The sequence below is a fragment of the Olea europaea genome, chromosome 16 (assembly GCF_002742605.1).
Source record: "Olea europaea var. sylvestris chromosome 16, O_europaea_v1, whole genome shotgun sequence".
In the NCBI taxonomy this organism is placed as follows: Eukaryota; Viridiplantae; Streptophyta; class Magnoliopsida; order Lamiales; family Oleaceae; genus Olea; species Olea europaea.
In genome coordinates this window covers 12,694,334-12,715,811 of record NC_036252.1, presented here as the reverse complement: position 1 = coordinate 12,715,811, position 21,478 = coordinate 12,694,334, and positions in this window count along the sequence as shown.

Sequence of the window (21,478 nt, the reverse complement as noted above, 5' to 3'; positions counted from 1 at the left end):
TTATTTGCAAATTAATCTCCAATATAATTCATGTATTTTCCAAGTACATGAATAAACTAAAGCATTACCGTATTCATAAATAATTACAAAAGAAATTAATGAACTTGACTAAATAAATGATGAACTTGATTAAATAAATGAAGTTTATATTTTCAATGCCCTCTCTTTAACATCATTTATCGTAAATCCGAGCAAATTTTGAAACTTTAAAAATGATCAATCATCAAAGGCTTAGTGAAAATTTCTATAATTTGATCTTGAGACTTTACGAACTTCAATTTCACATATTATTTGTTTACAAAGTCTAGAGAAAAAAATGATATTTCATGCCAATGTGCTTGCTTAGATCATGAAAAACTGGATTTTTGGCTAATGACAATGCCGATGAAATGCGTTAACAGGGTGGATCGAATGTTTTCTAACGTATTCTTATTTTTGTTATCAGTAAAAATTTCGGTAGAATCACTTTGTTACAATTTAACTTTCTTTAACAAACTAATCGATAGAAATACTTGACAAATACAAGATGTAACAGCAACATACTCCACTTCACAATTTGAAAGTGTAACAATCAATTGCTTTTTTGATGACCATGTAAAATCATAACTCCCATATAGAACACATACAACCCGTACTTTTTCAGTCATCATAAACTCTGATGTTATCACTATTTCTCTGTCACCAAGCTTGAAATCGTTCGTACATAAATAAAATAAACCATAGCAAATAGTACCATTTGATGTATTACAAAATTCTTTCACAATCTTCAAATGTGTAATTGTAGGGACTACATGTATCCACTAACTAGACCAATTCTAAACAAAATATCAGGCCTCATACATGATTAGTACCTCAAATTTCCAACAATACTCTTATAAAGAGTCTAATTAACTTTCTCTCCTTCATAAATTTCAATAATTTTATTTCGTAATCAACAGATGTGCAAATTGGCTTTCAATCATCCATCTTGAAAATTTCAAGAATTTTCTTAGCATAAACTTCTTGAGAGAGAAAAGATCCCATCTTTTGCTTATTTCACTTTGAAGCCAAGATAATAAGTCATTAACTCGTTGTCTTTCATCTTGAGTTCTTTCACCAAAATTCTCTTGAACTCATCAAATAATCTTAAATTACTGAATGTAAAATTAGATCATTCAAATACAAGTAAACAATTAGCATATCATCATTAGCATTCACCATCTGATAGAGAGTATGCTCATAACGACATTTGATAAGTCCATTCACATGAAGAAATTTATTAAGTTTTGACTTCCAATCCTTTGGAGTTTACTTTAAATCATACAAGGCTCTCTTCAACTTCAAAACCTTGTCTTTGTACCTTTTACAACATGCACAGGAGGTGTAGTATGCATACATCTTCTTGCAGAAATTCATTCGAAAATGCCAATTTGACGTCCGTTTGGTAAATCTTTCAATCATATTGTGCCGTCATGAAAACAATAAGTCTTACTATTTCGAAACAAGCTACTGGTACAATTACTTCATCATAGTTGACACCATACTTCTAACTATAGTATTTAGCTACTAATTTTACCATGTAGCATTCGATTTTACCATTTGTATTTTTTCCTCCTTGTTCATTTGACTCCGATTGAGTTTTGATCATTAGGCTAGCTCCTAGGTATCATTCTTTTCAATAGCTTCAATTTCTTTGATCATGACTTTCTTCCATTTATCATTGTTAGGCCTAGACACGATTTATCTTATAGATTGATGGATTTAATCCCAAAGAAATTGCAGAAAAATTAAAAGAAATCAGAACGCAAGTTATGTTTCGCCCTAAAAAAGGCCCAAATGTTCAGTCTTGTGATCTAATCACCCGTTGAGCATTTGCAATCAGATATAACTCTAGATCCACTAAGAAAATCCCAGAAATAGTTACAAAATGTACGAAGAAACCCATGGTTTCTTTGAGTACTTTCTAGCCTCTTTTGAACCCCTAATCACACTACACTCAATCTCAAAATGACTGTACTAAACACTCATTTTGCAAGACAAGATTGAAGAAATCACAAAGGATCGATTACAGATTTCACAAAAAGAATAGCCCTAACTATCACTCGGAGAAAGGGAAAAGATGGAGGAAGCAGTCTCGAAGCATCTGGAATGACAAAAGGCAAAGACCAAGTTAAATATCTGGTCAAGTCAAGAGTCATGATCCAAGAGACGAAAATCAGCCACGTGAATAATTGACACTCATTCCTCAAGAGGCAAAGTCGCATAACCACTTAAAGCGCATTTCATTAAATGTTATAACCCGGATCAATCCAACTTAATTAACATTGTTCCAAGTATGTCAAGAAATGTGAGACAGCCCAAAACAATTAACAACCTTCACCTTGTTGAACTATTTCTTGGCATTTATTAATGGATCTAGTCATCTATATCAATTGTTTCACTTGCTCTAAAATACCAGTGAAAAGAAAAAGAATTTAGTTAGTACATATTCCAAAATATATACTTGAAGTTCTAACTATCACTACCTCAAGTGATATTAACAATCTTCAAGCAATTTTTGAATTTATTCAAAGGTAATACATTAGTCCCAAAATCTGAAGGTTTAAATTCTATAGGTATTTTAATTAAACTGATCAAACCTTTTTCTGCCATGTTTCTCACAAAGTGATATTTTATTTCTATATGTTTAGTCCTATTATGGTACACAGGATTTCTACTTAAATATATGATAGAATCATTTACGAATCCAATTTCATTTAATAAGCCTCTGAGCCAAATACTTTCTTTTGCAGCATTACATGCAGCTATATATTCAGCTTCAATAGAGGACAAGGCAATCAATTTTTGTAATTGTGACTTCCAACTAATGCAACCATCACACTGACTAAAAATATAAGTAGATGTGGATCTCCTTCTATCTAAGTCATCAGCAAAGTCTGAGTCAGTGTAACCTTTCAATTTTACTACTTTCTTGCTTCTTTTTAACAATAAACCCATATCAAATGAACCCTTTAAGTATATCAATAATCATTTCATGGCCAGCCAGATTGTTTCACCTGGATTGGCCATAAACCTACTAAGAATACTAATTCCATGTACTAAGTCGGGTTTAGTACAAACCATAAGGTACGTTATTGAATCCACAGCATTAGCATAAGGAATATTCTTCATTCTCCAAAATTCATCATCTGTTTTTGGTGAATATTCATTTGACAGTTTAAAATGATTTGCAATGGGTAAAGTGATATGTTTACACTCGAGCATAGAAAATTTTTCAAGTATTTACTTTACATAAGAGCCTTATTTTAGCATCAATATACAGTTATCCCTATCTCTTTTTATCTTCATCCCAAAAATCCTTTTAGCTTATCCCAAATCTTTCATTTCAAATTCAGATTTTAATTTTGACTTAATGATATCAATTTCAGATTTATTATGGCAGACAAGCAACATATGATCAACATATAATAACAAGTAAATGGATTCAGACCCTCCTGAACCTTTATAAAAGAAACAGGAGTCATAATTGCTTTTTACAAAACTTAAAGTCTGCACATAGGAATCAAACTTCATGTACCATTGCCAAGGGACTTGTTTCAACCGATAGAGGGATTTTCTCAACAGGCAAACCTTTTCAGTCTAAGATTTTACCTCAAACCTAGTGGGTTGTTTCATATATATGATTTCATTAAGGTCGCCATTTAGAAAGGTTGTTTTAATGTCAAGTTGTTCCAACTCCCAATTGAAATGGGCAATAGGAGCTAGCAAAATTCTGGTTGAGGTATATTTTGCAACAGTAGAAAATATATCATTATAATCTATCCCTTCTTTTTGAGTAAACTCCTTAGCCACTAATCTGGTCATATATCTCTTATTTTCTGAATTGGCATCTCTTTGTTTAGTTTTGAAAATCCACTTACAATCTATTATCTTATGATTCTTAGGTTTATCAACCAAGTTCCATTTTTAATGAAAGAGTCCATTCTTCATTCATGGCCTCTTTCCAAAGTTTAGAGTAAGGACATTTAATAGCTCCATCATAAGTAGTAGGTTAAGAATTTAAAGAATCAAGAGCAAAAAATAGAGTTACAAATTCTTCATTATTGAATCTGTTAAAAGGTATTATAGTTGTCCTTTCTCTATCTCTAGTTAATTGATAATCAACTAGAGTGGGATTAATGGCTTTATTTTCATTTTCCGATTCATCTTGTTCCTCATTTGTTTCAGATTGAGTGGGCTCCACCTAGGGATGGCAATGGTTTGGTTTCAGTTCAGTTCAACCAAAACCATCATCGAATCATCAAATTTTTTGCCATACCATAACCGCATCATAACCACGTAAATCGGTTTAGTTCGATTTAGTTCGTCTCGGTTCAGCTCGATTCAGTTCGGTTAATAACCATGAAAATAAATTATTTTTTATAGGTCCATCCGTCAAATTAATATAAAACAATTTATGAAAAGAGTGTCAATGAAAACAAAAACACAATATTTCAAACAAAAATATAAACATTATCCCAAATTCCAATTGCAAATTACAATTTTAACAAACAATATTATGAATATAATAATACTAAACTTTTCCTTCATTCTTGATTCTTGTGCATTGTAGTTACTTGATTCATGCTCAATAATTCAAAAGTTTCAACCTTAACTCATATTCAATCTGCATTCTTCCCCACAACTCTTACTAGCATAGGTCAACACTCAAAATTGATTCCTATATAATAAATAAGAAATGTAAGTAGAGAATACAACGATACTACCTAATCCAGAATGATTTTAACTAAAATTTAAATAAAAAAATGTACCTCTTCATCAACTTCCTCCTCAGTAAACATTGTGATCCCTAATAAAAGAATGGTTTTTTTTAAGCGGGTAATCGGTCGGTAATCGGTTCGATGGCATAAACACCATACCAGCACCGTCACGAACCGGTTCATTAAAATCAAATATCATATCCGCCCCATTGTACCATCGGTTCAATTTTTTTGCCTCATTCGGTTTGGTTAACAGTGGTTTTCGATTTTAATGGTTCAAATTGCCATCTCTAGCTCCACCTCAATTAGATAATCTTGATTAATAGCATTTACAGTTTGATTTTCTAAGATGTTTTCCCTTATAGATGCAGTTTTGTAGACTTTATCATCACATAACTCTTTGCAAGGCATCTCACCTTTATTAAAAATGACATTTCTACTGACAATTACTTTAAAATCATTTTGACATTTGACCCACAATTTGTATCCTTTAGTTTCCTCCCCATAGCCCAGAAAAACACATTTTAAGGACATTGGTTCAAGTTCGCCTTCACTTTGATGTGAATAGGTAGTGCAGCAAAAAAAATTGAGTTTTTATAGTTAGGTATATTTCCATACCACAATTTTTCAGGAACTTAAAAATCAATAGCACTGGATGGACTTCTATTTATAAGATAAGTAGCTATTTTTAGGTCTTCACCCCATAAAAACATAGGAAGACCAAAAATGTATAACATACATCTCACCTTTTTCAATAGGTACCTATTCATTTTCTCGGCAAGTCCATTTTGCTGAGGGGTATGTATAATAGTTCTGTGTCTTAAAATACCATATTCTTTACAAAATGAACCAAATTTATAGTTGCAAAACTTAAGTCCATTGTCAGTTCTTAATGATTTAATTTTCTTATTGGTTTGAATTTCAATTATAAGTTTTCATTGTTTGAAGGTTTGGAAGGTATCAGATTTTTGTTTTAAAAGAAAGGTCCATACTTTCCTTGAAAAATCATCTACAATAAGCAAGTAGAATCTAAATCCACTTAGGGTATTCACAAATTCTAGAACCCACAGGTCAGGATGTAAATATTCCAAAATAGAAGTGGATGTATGGATTCCAGTTTTAAAAGGTAACCTTTTCTTTTTTCCAAGTATATAGTTTTCATAGAATTCCAAACCTTCAATTTTATCATTTCCAAAACATCCAAGTCTTTTTAAAATCATCAATCCCTTTTCAGAAATGTGGCCTAGTCTTTTATGCCAAATTAAGGACTTATTTAAATCAAGGTTTAAGGCTGCAAAACAATGACTTGCTGCAAATTCAGCAAGGACAGTGTATATTCCATTTATTTTAGGAGAGGAAATCAAACTTTTATTTCCTTGTTGGAGTCTTAAGAGGCCTTTATTGATCATGATGTATTTATCATCTAGCTCTCCCAAGAAAATAAGATTTATTTTAAGCTTAGGTACATATCTAGTATTCTCAAGTTCAAGAATATAGTTATTATCTAACTTTACTTCAACATTCTCAATACCATTTATTTGACAACTCATATCATTCCCCCATCTGAATTTGTCCTCCATTAAAGGCTACAAATTCAGAAAAACACTCTTTTTTGGGACACATGTGAAAGGTATAGCCAGAGTCAAGGACCCACTCTTTTAAGTCTCTTCTGGTGGTACTCACATAAACCACACCCTGAATATCAGGTTCATCTTTGTAGGCCACAACTACAGAACCATCAAAGTTGTTCTTTTCTTTCATATCAGAGATTTTTTTGAAGCAATCTTTTATTTTATGTCCAGTTTTCCCACAGTAGTAACATTTTCTAATATGTTTCTTAGCTTTCACATGATTCTTATTCTTTTCTATGAGTTTGGGATTCTAGGTTTCCATTTCTTATGAGAATTTAGATTGTGCTGATGCTGTTTCTTATTTTGATTCAATTTATCTTTGATGTGCAACCCTTCACCATACTTAGATTCTTTTGACTCAACCTTTTTAATTCAAGTTCTTTATTCCTCAAGGCTACAGTTATTTTATCAATAGTGAGTTCTTGACCCCATTGTCCAATGCATTTCTCATGTCTCTATATTTATCACTTAGAAAATTTAATAGAGTAACAACTTGTTGATCATAAGAAAGTTTTTAATCACAATTTGATAGGTCTTGAATCGATTTTGTAAATCTGTCAAGATTTTCTTCCAAATTAGATGAAGGATCAAATCTAAGGTTATAGAACTATCTTAAGAGATAGCATTTATTTGGCATGGTTTTGGTTAGGTACAATGATTCCAACTTAGTCCACAAGGCTAGAGCATATGTAGTTTTACCTACTTTTCTAATTACATTATTAGACAAATGCAAGAAAATTATACTCCATGCAGTATCACTTAACTCTTGTCTTCTATAGGCACTTATTTCTGCAGCCCAGTTTCCATCCAAGGCTGCAACACATCTTTGTTGCAGTAATAAGGCCTTCATCTTCTGGCCTAGAAACTGAAGTATCCAGTGTCATTCCATGTCTCAATTTCAAATTTAAGTGTAGTAGACATGATGACAAATATATGCACACAATAGCACTTATAAAACACACAGAGTGTGATGATTCAGGCAACTTATTGAATTGACAGAAATATGAATAGCCAGTAAAGCAGGATACAAAAGTTATGCCTACGTGTTTATGCAATTCACCAAATCAATATATATTGCAAATCAAATAGTATATAGTTGATTTGAAAGGGTTTAAGGGGTGGTAACCTCTGGTTCCACTATTCCTTCAGATTGCCAGATCCTCGCAGGAGATCTTAGATAAAGGAAAGTAATGGAGGATTACTTACATTAATAACCGATTCCCAATACAAAAGAGAACTAGCAAATTAAAGAGGGGGATTAGAAAATACCAAAAATCTGAAACTTGAATGTTTTAGAGTAAAGGAAGCACCAAGAGAATACCAGAATCGAACCAAGATTTGCTATACAGATTTAAGAGATCAACGAGTCACCAAGACTCAGTACAAACTCAACAGTGAGTGAAGAACTCAGTAATGGAAGTGAGTCAACTCAACTTGTCAAAACTTAGCACAAGTCAAAGAACTAGTAAAACACAAAAAAGGTCAGTATTTTAAATCGTCAAAAACTCGATAATCGATCTTCACAAGATCCACACAGTAGAGCTAATCAAAAGAATTTTCCACACAATAAACTGCTCTGATACCACTTGCTAGGCCAGACACGATTTATATTATGGATTGATGGATTTAATCACAAAGAAATTGCAGAAAAATTAGAAGAAATCTGAACACAATATATGTTTCACCCTAAAAAGGGTCCGGATGTTCAGTCCTGTGATCTAATCACCCATCGAGCATCTACAGCTAGATATAGCTTTAGATCCACTAAGAAAATCCAAGAAATCGTTGCAAAATGTACAAAGAAACCATGAGTTTTTTCGAGTTCTTTCTAGCTTCTTTAGAACCTATAATCACACTACACTCAATCTCAAAATGACTGTACTAAACACTCATTTTGCAAGACAAGATTGAAGAGACCACAAATGATTGATTATAAATTTCACAAAAAGAATTCTAATTATCACTCGGAAAAAGGGAAGAGACGAAGGAAGCAGTCTCAAAGCATCTGGAATTAGAAAAGGAAAAGTCCAAGTTAAATATCCGGTCAAGTCGAGAGTCATGATCCAAGGGACGAAAATCAGCCACATGGACGATTGACACTCATTCCTCAAGATGCAAAGTCACATAACCACTTAAAGCGCGTTTCATTAAATGTTATAACCCGGATCAATCCAGCCCATTACATTGGTCCAAGCAGGCCAAGAAATGTGAGGCAACCCAAAACAATTAACAATTATCTTGAATGGCATCATCAAATCCAATAAGCACATTATCAGCAAATAGACAAAACAAATTTAATTCTTCAAAATTTTGACAAAATTCCTCAATAACATCACAAATCTCCCAAAAACTTTAGAATGATGCAGTATTTTCACTTGCGGATGATGAAGATGAAGGTGTATCATAACCATGTCTTGGTGAAGAAGTTGATGGTTGTCTTAGTTGAGGCAAAATCACATCAATTTGTTCTTTATCAACATCAACGTGGAAGAGTTTTCTTCTTGTTGATTTTACTAATCCCAAATTTCTTGTTCTTCATACTCAATATTTCTACCAATGATCACTTTCTTATTTATTGTATGGTCGAGATTATATAGCCTTCTGGTCTTGAATCATAGCCAATAAAATATATTTCTCTTTTTTCATCTAGTTTAGTCATTCTTTCATTCGAAACATGAAAGAAAGAAATGCTATTGAAAACTCGAAGATATAATATACTTGGCTTAAATCCACTACATGCTTCTTGAAGAGTCATATTTTGCACACTTTTGGTTGGACACTGATTCAATAAACATATAGCACATTGAGCAACTTCAAGCCAAAACTACTTTGACATCTTATTTTTCAACATACTTAGAGTCCACGATAGTCTTATACTTCCTTTTGCTATGTTGTTTTGTTGAAGATATATAGGAATAGTCAAAGAATGATGAACACCATGATCTTCACAAAAATTCTTGAACGTGTTGCAAACACATTCACCTTAAAATTTTTGAAAGCATCAAATGCTTTGAACTTTTCTCTTAGGATATACACTCATTGTTTGCTAGAAAAGTCATCAATAAATAACATGAAGTAATTACATTTACCAAATGGGGGCGGCTTTGATTGGTCCATAAAGATTCATACACTAATTCGAGTAGCCTTGATGCTTGAAACCTTGCTCTTTTGGAAAAGTCTTCTGTGATTGCTTTGTATGGAGATAACCTTCATAAAGTTTATTTAGATGTATAATATGTGGCAGCCCCTTTCACCACATTTCTCTTTTTCCAGAGGTTCAAAATGTCACAATTTAGAAGGGGAAGACTCAAATGTCATAGCCATGCTGAATCTTAGACACGTGCCTTTAAATAATTCAATTTTTTACTTTAAATATTTAACAAGAACATTCAATTATTTACCATTAGAACTCTAGCAATCAAGTTTCTATTACAATTTTTTATTATCATTTGTTGATTCTTCATTGGGATGTCACATCTTTTCTCCAAAAGGTGGCCCAAAGTCAAAATATTTCTCTCCATGTAAGTAGCATAATAAACATTGATAACGTATTGGTGTTCTCTGTTCTTCATTTGAATGAGAGTTTTACATTTACTCTTGACTACATCTTCGAATCATCTCCAAATGTAACATGTTCATTTAGTTATTGAAGTTCAATGAAGTTAGAGTTGTCCCCACAAATATAATTACTTGATCCATTGTCTTAACTACCAAGAATTATTGCCTCCTCCTTGTACCTTGTACGTTAAGAGTAAAGTTCTTTCTCTGTTGTCATTATTTTCAAGGTAGTTTAAGTGCTCCACATTATTATTCCTTTACTTCCATGCAAAATGATTAAGTTTGTGGCAATTGTAACATTCAATTTGAGATTTATCATATCTCTCATCATTGTTTTTTTTCATCCTCCTCTTTGATAATTATGTCTTCCTTACCCTTTTAAGTTGTATGAGTGTTGATATTTCCCTTTATTATTACATAAATGTGAAATTTATCTCTCTTCCACGATCTCTTGTTTCTCTTCTTTGTCTTTCAAAGACTTTTTCTACTGATTATGTCTTCTTTTTCAACACTTCTCCTCGTGAGCTTGTAGGGTGTCCACTATTTCTTCAATAATCATTTCTTTCAAGTCTTTTAATTCTTCGATTGCCACTACAAAAAAATTAAATTTTTCATATAAAGATTGAACAGTTTTTTTTTTATTACTTTAAGATCATTTACTTCTCTGTCATACATATTCATCTCACTAATAATCACCAATACTTATGAAGAGTAACCTGAATTAGATTCGAATTCCTTCACGCATAAGGCTTCATATTCTGCGCTCGAAGAATGAAGACAAAGTTTTTTAACTTTATTGGTACCTTTGTACGTATTTCTAAGAATTTCTCATGCTTGCTTTGAAGTGGTAGCATTTGAAATCTTTAAAAAAATTGTATCATCAAAATATTTGTTTGCTATCTCTTTTCACACTTTTATAACCTCGCTTTGATACCATTTTTGTTGTAAACTTGGAGAGGAAACCAGTTTTAGAAGAGGAGAAGATAATATTTAAGATAACACTTAGTTAAATGACTTATCGAAAATGAGTACAACACTAGCATTTTATATACTTCACGAAACATGAATTTAATCTAATACATGTACTAGTTATTAAATATTAACTAATTCGTAAAACAGTTCTTGTATTTTTCAAGTAAATGAATAAATTAGTTCATTATTGTATGCATGAATAATCTCAAAAGACATGATATACTTGACAAAATAAATGAAATTTATATTTTAAACAATTGAAAAAAAAAATAACAAAATTCGAAAGTTAGACCAGAATATGACAATCACATTAGAAAATAAGTTACACTTTGCAAACCAGGGGCGGAAGCAAGGGTGGCCAGGGTCACGTGAAACCCAACTTTTGGTCAAATTCCTTTTTTTTTTTTTTTTTTTTCACCATTATATTTTTTTAATGTTTTTTTCATAATTTTCAAAGTCATTACGTGATGTCAAACGAAGTTGAAACATTGTATTCTTAATACAATTTCAAAATGTTCTTGCCTAATTTTCTACATTGTTAATGGTGCATGAAATGGTCAATCGTAACAAATGTTATAGTTTGTGAAACTAGATAATTTCAAACTAATATTTTGAAAATTTCGATAATATGCTAATTTTAAAAAAATTTCAACAGTCATACGTCAACCGAATCAAAAAATCGCCTATGTTATTTCGAAACTCGTTTGGAAAACTACATTATAGATATATCGAATGGTCCAAAACAAACATCGAAAATAATTATCAGTGCGTCAAATATGAATCTTAAGAAAACATGTCTAACTGGTCATTTCTTTAAAACTTTTCAGTTATTTCATTTATATTTATTATTTTTGTGTGACAAATTTTTCAATATAATTTTAATCATTTTATTAAAAAAATTTACATGGGATACGAATTTTACATCCGAAAAAGTCATAATGTAAAATTACATGAGTATGATTTCTTTTTGAATGTAAATTTTCGAATGTAAAATTCCTCGCAAATTTTTTACGAGTTTGACCGTGTCCCCCTATGTCAAAATATCTGAATCTACCACTGTTGCTGAAGCTAATGGTAACATATTAATTTGAAAACTAAAAATGTTGAGCGGTTGATGCAGTCTAGACTCTAGAGGAAGTGCAGGGCAATTGAAAACCATTACAAGGAAGGCTCAATTCAAGCCCAACCTCAAACCCAAACCTCACATTAACATATTGGTCAACAGTGCAAGGATTTAATGGTTTAGCCCACTTTTTTCAAATGGAATAGGCCGAAAATGAAATCTGCATTTTTTTTCATTTGACTGCAAAATTAGGATTCTTAGTTTAATTAATATTCATAATTTCATGATTTTTATGTAATTAATGCATTTTTCACATTAGGGTTATATTTTTTTATTTTTTTTTCACTAAAATTGAAAGGCCGATATATTTGTTGTGATTAATTAGAATTAATCAATGCCTCGTAACATGTTAGATAAAATAATGGGAAAATTTCATAACTAAGAAATTAATTATGGCACATTTCAAAAACAAGAAAACAAGTTTCAAATTTCTAAAATCAGATTTTTATTAAAAATTATTTATAATTTAATTAGTTAAATAATTATTATATTAATTAAATATATTTAGGTCATAGATCTATACAATTTGGTCACAAATTAACAATATAATTAGTTACTTATTATTTTTTGGTCACAAATCAAAAATTTTATGTCACAAATTTTTTTACGATCACATTTCAAAAATTTTGTAAGTTACAGTTTGTTTATTGGTCACAAATCCAAAAATAATTAGTCACAGATTAATTTTTAGTCACGACTTATCATATTATTGGTCACAACTTATTTTTCGGTCACAAACACAAATTTTATAGGTCACATATTATTTTTCGATGACGAATCAAAAATTTTATAGGTTACAGATTAATTTTTTGATCACAACTCAATAAATTATAAGTCACAAACACAAATTTTATAGGTCACGTATTATTTTTCGATGACGAATCAAAAATTTTATAGGTCACAGATTTATTTTTCGATCACAACTCAATAAATTATAAGTCACAAATACAATTTTTATGGGTCACATATTATTTTTCGATCACGAATCAAAAATTTTATAGGTCACAGATTAATTTTTCAGTCACAACTCAATAAATTATAAGTCGCAAACACAAATTTTATAGGTCACATATTATTTTTCGATCACGAATCAAAAATTTTATAGGTCACAGATTAATTTTTCAGTTACAACTCAATAAATTATAAGTCACAAACACAAATTTTATAAGTCACATATTATTTTTCGATCACGAATCAAAAATTTTATAGGTCACAGATTAATTTTACGATCACATTTCAATAGAGTTGAGTGGTGTCACAAATCACAAATATTATAAGTCACAATTTATTATATAGTCACAAATTATCAAATTACCGGACACAGACTAACAAATTTTTAGGTCACACATTATTTTTTGTCACAAATTATCTTTTTTATTGGTCACATATTGTCTATTATTGGTCACAAGTTAACCAAATTTAAAGGTCACATATACCCCTACCCCATGTCTCCAAAGCAGCACGACATGGAACACAGAAGACGCCATCCACATTTCTTCCTGTGCCCAAATCCTCCCCCAGAAAGCTGGCAACTTCATTTTCTAGATAAATTGTTTGTGAAAAAGATCATCATCAACGTCAATTTCAAATACTCATATGCTATGCCAATCTGGTGGATTCTACGTCATTTTCATGGATGAAACCAGCTTCAGAGAAACTTCATATTCATTATGTTTTTGTTCACCACCTTCTTCTTCTTCTTCCACGCCACCGCCACACACTGCCACTGCCACTGCCACACCACACACACACTCCTACGACAGCACCGCCACACACCCACCTCCACACCATGAAAACACCACCATCAGACCGCCACGCCACATCCACCACCGCCAGATCTGCCACCGCCACACACTGCTATACACTGCCACACCATGAAAACATCACTGCTAGACCGCCACACCACATCCACCACAGCCAGATCCGCCACCACCACCAGGCAAGCACCGCACCACATCCACCTGTGTTTTCTTCAGGGGAGGGGGAGAGAGAGAGAGTGAGACGAGAGAGAAATGTAGAGATAGAGTATTGGAAATTAATTAGGATTTGTGTGTGATGGAATATATATATTTAGTAAAAATATTAATTAAAATAAAATATCTGATTTTCGAAATGTTAAACTACCCATCTTATTTTAGAATTATGAATTTTTAAAGTATGGAATTGTGTAATTTCCACTAAAATAATCCGAGAGAGGAAACAGACATTATCAAATCAACAGCAACGAGATACAGGTTCTTTTCATGGAGTCAACTATCAAGTGAGATAATATTTTGAACTTTCGGCACAAAAATCAGGAATCTTTACTGTTCAGAACACTGATTGGAGAGTATAAAGTATGAAATAGAGTAGAAGAAAATATGAAAAGAGCTTTTAAAAATTATTAAAATACTTGATTATAACATTAGTTACTGATGATCGTAAGCCATAGGTACCTAGCACATATTTATTCCTATTTATAATAAAATTGGTTCAACAACTCTCAATTATTATTGTAATTAGTGTTTATCCAAAAAATGGATAACAATTATCAAATAACAAATTAACAACTTTGTTTTGTCCTTCGGTTTGAATTTGACAATTTTATACTCTAAAATTTTTTGTTCTGCTTCTCACTCCTTTGATCCTCTTCAATTCTGTTGCCAAGTTGGTTGTGTGACATTTCTAACATACTCCAACAAACGATGCTGGGATTGAAGGCATAGTTTGGTTCGAAAATTGAGAGCTGCTGTGGATATTTGTTTGATAAAGAAACGAACAATGATGTTTATCTTCATTCTTGCGAAGATATGTCACTTGTGTATATAAGCATTTCGAGTGCTTCCCATATTGCTTGGGTTGTGTCTAAGCCTATAACGAGTCCGAGGGTTTCTTCAATATGTTGTCATGATCCACCCGTGAATGAGGGGATCGGACTTTCACTGCACATTGAATTCATTTGTTAATTTTGGTGTGAATTTTACTTGTTTTGTATTGTTTGGATTTGATGTGATGTATTTGGTGGGGACAAGGTCTTCATTAGTGAAATGATCAATTTATTCTTGAAATCATTTGTGTATGAAAATTTCTATTTCTGTTATTTTGTTTGGATTTGGTGAATGTATTTCATGGACAAGAATTACGAAAAGATGAGTATAAAGAAGTTGTCAACATTTATAAATGGTAAAGTGATAGTGGAAGGGAAGACTTATTGTGTGTCGAGTGCTCACAATGACTCTCATACCAAGAATAAAATATGAAGAGAACTTTAAAAATGAATAAAAGACTTAATTATAATATCATTGACTGATGATCATATGCCATGAGCATCTACTATATTTTTATTCCTATTTATAATAAAATAAGTTCAATGACTGTAGCTAGTGTTTATCCAAAAAATAGATAACAATTATCAAATAACAAATTAACAACTTTGCATTTCTCCTTTGGTTTGAATTTGACAATCTTATAACTTCAAGATTTTTTTTATCTCCTTGTCAATCCTTTGATCCTCATCATTTCTGTTGCTAAGTTGGTTCTGTGAGGTTTCTAACAAGAGTAATACATTAGCAACTGGACATGGATTTTTTTAGAAAATATTTATTTTCCTAAGTGGAAATTTAACAATCTTGAATGGCGTTGAAGATGCTCTGACCATCGACTCTAGTCGAGCTAACTTATAACTCTTGGTGGGTCTTTGCTTTTTGTAATCCAATAAATATCAATAACTCAGCTTGTTCTCAGCCATATAAAGCCAAAATTGGTGAATTCGGACTAGACCCTCAACCGCTTGTACTGTGGACATCGTTTGACATCGAAAAGGCAAGTCCGTAACCTCTTGTCCACTCCATGCTCGAGGTCGCCATAAGAAAATCCCTGCCAATGATTACTCCTCAACCAAGGTCGTCCTCTCATTTGACGGGGTACATGATCATGTGTCGCCTCCAATACCCAAGGTCTCATGTGTCACATGGTCGAGGACAACCTTGAGCCAACATGGGCTAGTGATAAAGCCAAAATTGGTGAACCTATGCCAGATCATCGACGTTTCGTCCTAAGGATGTCATCCAGCCTCCTAAAAGAAAAGTCTAAGTCCTTGTCCACTTTAGCGTATAGCATTGCACTTATATTGCTTACCAACTAGAGCAGCAAAGGGATGAGTCACACCTTGATAATCTTTGTTTCAGGTACAAGGAAGTTCAATTTGTGATCACCTTGTGTCTTATTCCTAAATCGAGCTCGAGTAATCTTATGTATGAAATTTTGTAGCATGAGGCCCACTTTCTTCGATTTGACCCGTAAGTGAATCACTCAATTATTGGGTTTGTGCACATATAGTATATTTTACTATGATAAAATAATTGTTTATTATAAATAAATTGTGGTTTTATTTATTCATTGTATTACCTTGTGTCTTATTCCTAAATCGAGCTCGAGTAATCTTATGTATGAAATTTTGTAGCATGAGGCCCACTTTCTTCGATTTGACCCGTAAGCGAATCACTCAATTATTGGGTTTGTGCACATATAGTATATTTTACTATGATAAAATAATTGTTTATTATAAATAAATTGTGGTTTTATTTATTCATTGTATTATTTATTATTAAGCATGAGAATTAAAGTACCTATGATTACTTGAGATACTATAAATTGTGTACTTGCATTAAAAAGTGCAGTGTGATATAACTTATATTTTGATCATAAATAATTTGTTCACAATCAATGTATAAGGGTTGACACATTGTATTGGGATGTTGTAGTGTTGATCGATTCACTACTCAACTTTATAATTTATCCTTATCACGGAAATAGTTAAAGGTGACACTAGTACACTTAAAATGTATTGAATAAATCGCGTGTCGAATTTAACTAATAGCATGACCAAACAGAGAATTAAATTTTACTTGACCTATGTATGTTTCATCTAAATCCCTTGATCTAATTATATATATCTTTTCATGATTTTAATAGTTATTTGATTCACCAATGGGTGAGATCATTTTGATTTGTCAAATATCTCAATAAGTTAGGAACTTGAGAATGAGCAAGTAGAAAACATGGATTCGTGTTGGAAACTGTCAACCCTGAAAAATGGGTAGAGTGAATACCTAAGTATTTTTCGTTGAACTGTTAAACTCTGAGCTCAGTGTTTAGGGATGGCTAAACTTCGACATCTGTGATTAATTAGTTCACAGGATCGTTAAAGAAAAATGATACTTAAATTAGTGAGAATAATTAGAAAGGCAAAACAATCATTTATGCTCGTATCTAATTATCGGATCTTGAACGACGATAAAATATATATACATCAGGTTTGAGGAAAGTATTACAAATTTATTATTTCTGTGATCTTAGATAATCCAAGAGTTCAGTCTTTTATCTTTAGTGTAGACTAACAATTAGATTGGATGGTCTATGCTCAACTAGACATGATCTAATTATTGGAACTTGAATAATATATGTCAAGTCCCTATGGTAACTCTATAAAGTATTAAAACTTAATTACGGTAATTATAATAGTTTTGAACTTAATTATAATTACAATAAAATTTTGTATTTAGTTGTAATTACTAGGAAAGTTGTAAACTAAATTATAATTGAAATTGAAATTCTAGAACTAAATATGTAATTAAATATAAAATAATTGGATTTGGACGTTAATTAAAACTCCCACTTAAATTTTAATCAGAACTCCTATTTGAATATGGAATTATTATTGTATAAGGATTGAAATTCTTCTATCTCTGTAAATAGATATTAGATGGAATCTAGACATCCAATGGAATTGTACAAAAAAGTCATAATTCATAATTCCACGATGTTTAAATTTTGAGAGAGAAAGGGAGAAGAAAATTATTTTTCTTTCCATTTTCAATTGTTCAGGTCAATAATTAGTTTATTGATTTAACTAAAAGAAGGTGTTCGCCCACTAGTATAGTCTTGACTTGGAGAATATCGTGAAAGACTTTGAGGTTTAAAGTATCAAGTTCTTGGAATTAAAAACACTGGAAGATCGTGATCCAAAAAGCTAAAAGTTTGTGGTTCAAAATTAATTAAAGAATTGATCATCGAATTTAGGTAAAAATTCGAATCCTTTATTTTTGATATAATATAAACGTGAACATCTAGACAATTTTGTTTATTGAATTAAAAAAAAATTATTTTTGGATAATTCCGCTTCCGCATTCCAACATCAATAACAAGCGGTTTTCAATATCGGCATATCCCAATTATGAATGAACAAAAATTTGAAGAACTTCAACGTGTAGACAAGAATGTAGGATTATCGAATTTAGGTAAAAGTTCGAATCCTTTATTTTTGATATAATATAAATTTGAAAATCTAGATGATTTTGTTAATTGAATTAAAAAAAAAATTTATTTTTGGATAATTCCACTTCCGCATTCCAACATCAATAACAAGTGGTTTTCGAATATCAGCATATCCCAATTATGAATGAACAAAAATTTGAAGAACTTCAACGTGTAGACAATAATGTAGGCTTACACCCGGTACTGTGTTCATGTGAGAAAGATACATGTCAAAGAGATGTAGACAAAAGAAACGGACGCCAATAGGAGCTTACAACATTGAAATATCAAAAATTGATTAGACAAAAAATGACCAAAACCCTCTAATAGGATGACATATAGCACTAATAGCAGGTACAAACACTACAATATAAAGCTGCCAAAGAGTGAATTAAGGAGGTATGTAGCCTACTAAATACCAAAATGCCATTCTGCCTTTTGTTTGTGTTTACTATTTATACTGCATTTGTTATGTGCTTGTGAAGAATAATATATAAAAGACAAGACAGATCTTGTCGTGACCATGTACGATTCCATCCGAATATAATGAAACTTGTTTCTTTATTCCTGTGTCCAACGGTTTTCATTCATATATTATGAGCCCGTTTGAGAATTAATTTTTTGATTGTTAGGAGAAAAGTGGGGTTCACTTGCGAAAAAAGAAGTCAAATATGACGGCTGTAATAGTGAAATAACGATCAAAAAATCAATTTTTTTGGCAAAAAATCACTCCCAAGCAGGCTCTACATAGTTTCTACTCTAATTTTGCCGTTTTATTCTAATAAAAAAAAAAGTAAAAAAGAAATAAAATGATTGCTCTTATATTCTACAACCAAGCTATGTGTACAGAAAACTATTTTTAGAACTATTACTGAACTCTCACAGTGTGGGAGGTTGGTTGGTTTTTTTGGCATTTTTATATCACCACATGGGGCCACCCATGTGAGTTGTTTGGCTGAATTCTGTGAACAAATTTCTATACAAAGAACTTTACTATATATTCTTATCATGTTTTGCCAACCATGTTAGTTTGGTCAATAGTGTAATTTACATTATTTTCTCAAGAAGCATTATTATTAATGGTGAAAATAAAACAAAACTAATTTAGGACCAATAATCTTGCCTAAAGTTCAGTAACGAAATTAGGAAATGTAAATGTTAACCATTTCACGATATTAGTAGCTAAAGTAGAAAAGTAAAATGATGCATGCGACTAGTCATAAACTTTGTGAGGTCTTCATATCCATCTCCAATGTCCTCCTCGAAATAAGTTAATATAAATCCAGAACCACGTCAGGAAAACCACATCCCTCGTCAATATCTCCATATGCATACCCAAATGCAGGAATGGAGACATGCTTCGCATTGGACCGAAGTTGTTTATGTCTGCCCTAAACATAGCAATTCTAACCACCAATATAAGTGGAAGATAAATCATCTTCATTATTCGTGCTATATTTTTCAAGCCCCATGTTGTTCACATATGAAAGTTTGAATTCTAGGGAAAATTATTTTACCAGCATGTATTAATTAATTGGAAAATTTCCGTACAAGAATAATTCACAGATGTTTTACACGGCAGTCATATGGGGCCCACCCCATGTGAATATTTTATGGCTATGGGCCTCATAGTTGTGTGTATTCTATAAAATATCTGTATAAAATTTTCTATAAGTGTAGCACTGTTGTAATTAATTATGTCCAGTCACTTCAGTCAAATGATTCTAATAGTTTCACATACTACTACACTAATGATTTAGTCCCCGTTTGGCCCCCTTTTTTTCAAATTTTAATATTTGGAATAGTTTTTTTTTTTTTTTTAAAGAATGTGTGGTTGAAAAAGAATAAAAAAATTTCGATTTAGATGTAATATTATTTTATAAAAGATTGTGTGGTTGAAAATAAAATAAAGAAAAAAATAAAAAGAATCAGGACCAAACGGGAGCTTAACCAAACGCATTATTAAAATATCGCAAAAATAATAAATTCAGACACTGTGTGTGCAATATAATGTGATAAACCCTTAAAGAAAAAATACAAGAGCACCACGAGTAAATAATCCAGTATAGAGAGAGGATGCAATTATCTTGTATTTTTCGATCTTAGAATTATTTCCTGATAGCATCAACGACCCCTAAATTTAAAACCTAAAACAAAAATAGAAACAACTAATAACTTCCTCGTTCTAGTTCTTTTGATTTGTTGAGGTGTGAAATCTAGTACACGATCATGATTGCAACAATTCTACACGTATAGAAAATGGCTTCCAAAATTTATATAGAAGACATTTGATAGCAATTTGTCAGATAATGACGCCAAAAAAAAAAAAAAAAAAAAAAAAAAAAAAGGGAGAGAGTTCCCATTTACCCTTTTTCATTATACTAGATTGACATTTTTACTAAATGATACTTAAACTATAATTTTTCCTTTCATTTTCTTAATATTTATTTTTTATACCTTTCATTTAGATGACAGGATTTCTTTTAGCTAAATAAAACATCGTATTGAATTATATAAATATGACTTATTTGTTAATGAAGTTATATAATTTTGCAAATATGATTCACAAATAAGTGACTAATCAACATTATTACTTGTTTCATAATGTTTTTAATAAAGATAATAAAAATATATTAAATGAAGACGAAAAGTTTTAATATTATGTGATCAACTGTTATTATATGCAATATATCATTTATTGCATAACACTAGAAGCGAAATAATTTGCCAGAAAGATAATATTTTAGGAAGAAAAAAACATAATATGATGGGTTTTATATAGAAATTTTACGCTTTGGCTTTCGTATTTTTCTAAATTGTTTCCATTGTATCACCTTACAAACTTCTATGTATCCATACATACTCCATATGTCTTAGAATATTCTGAAAAATTGAGAGAGAATTTCAATCATTTAACTGTGATTTGATTGGTATGCAATATTAAGGAACAGAATATACGTATTTGACAAAGTTTTAATTCTTTTTTATGCTCAATCAGGTCCATGCCATTAGAGTACAAACAAGAAGGCATAATTATGAGCATGATATATACTGTCAAGTGTCAAGAATCACAAGACTGAAAGACTACACCTGGAAAATGAAGCTTTATTGGCAGAATTAGCAACTGGGGATAAGAGATAAAAAGATATGTGCATGGTTTA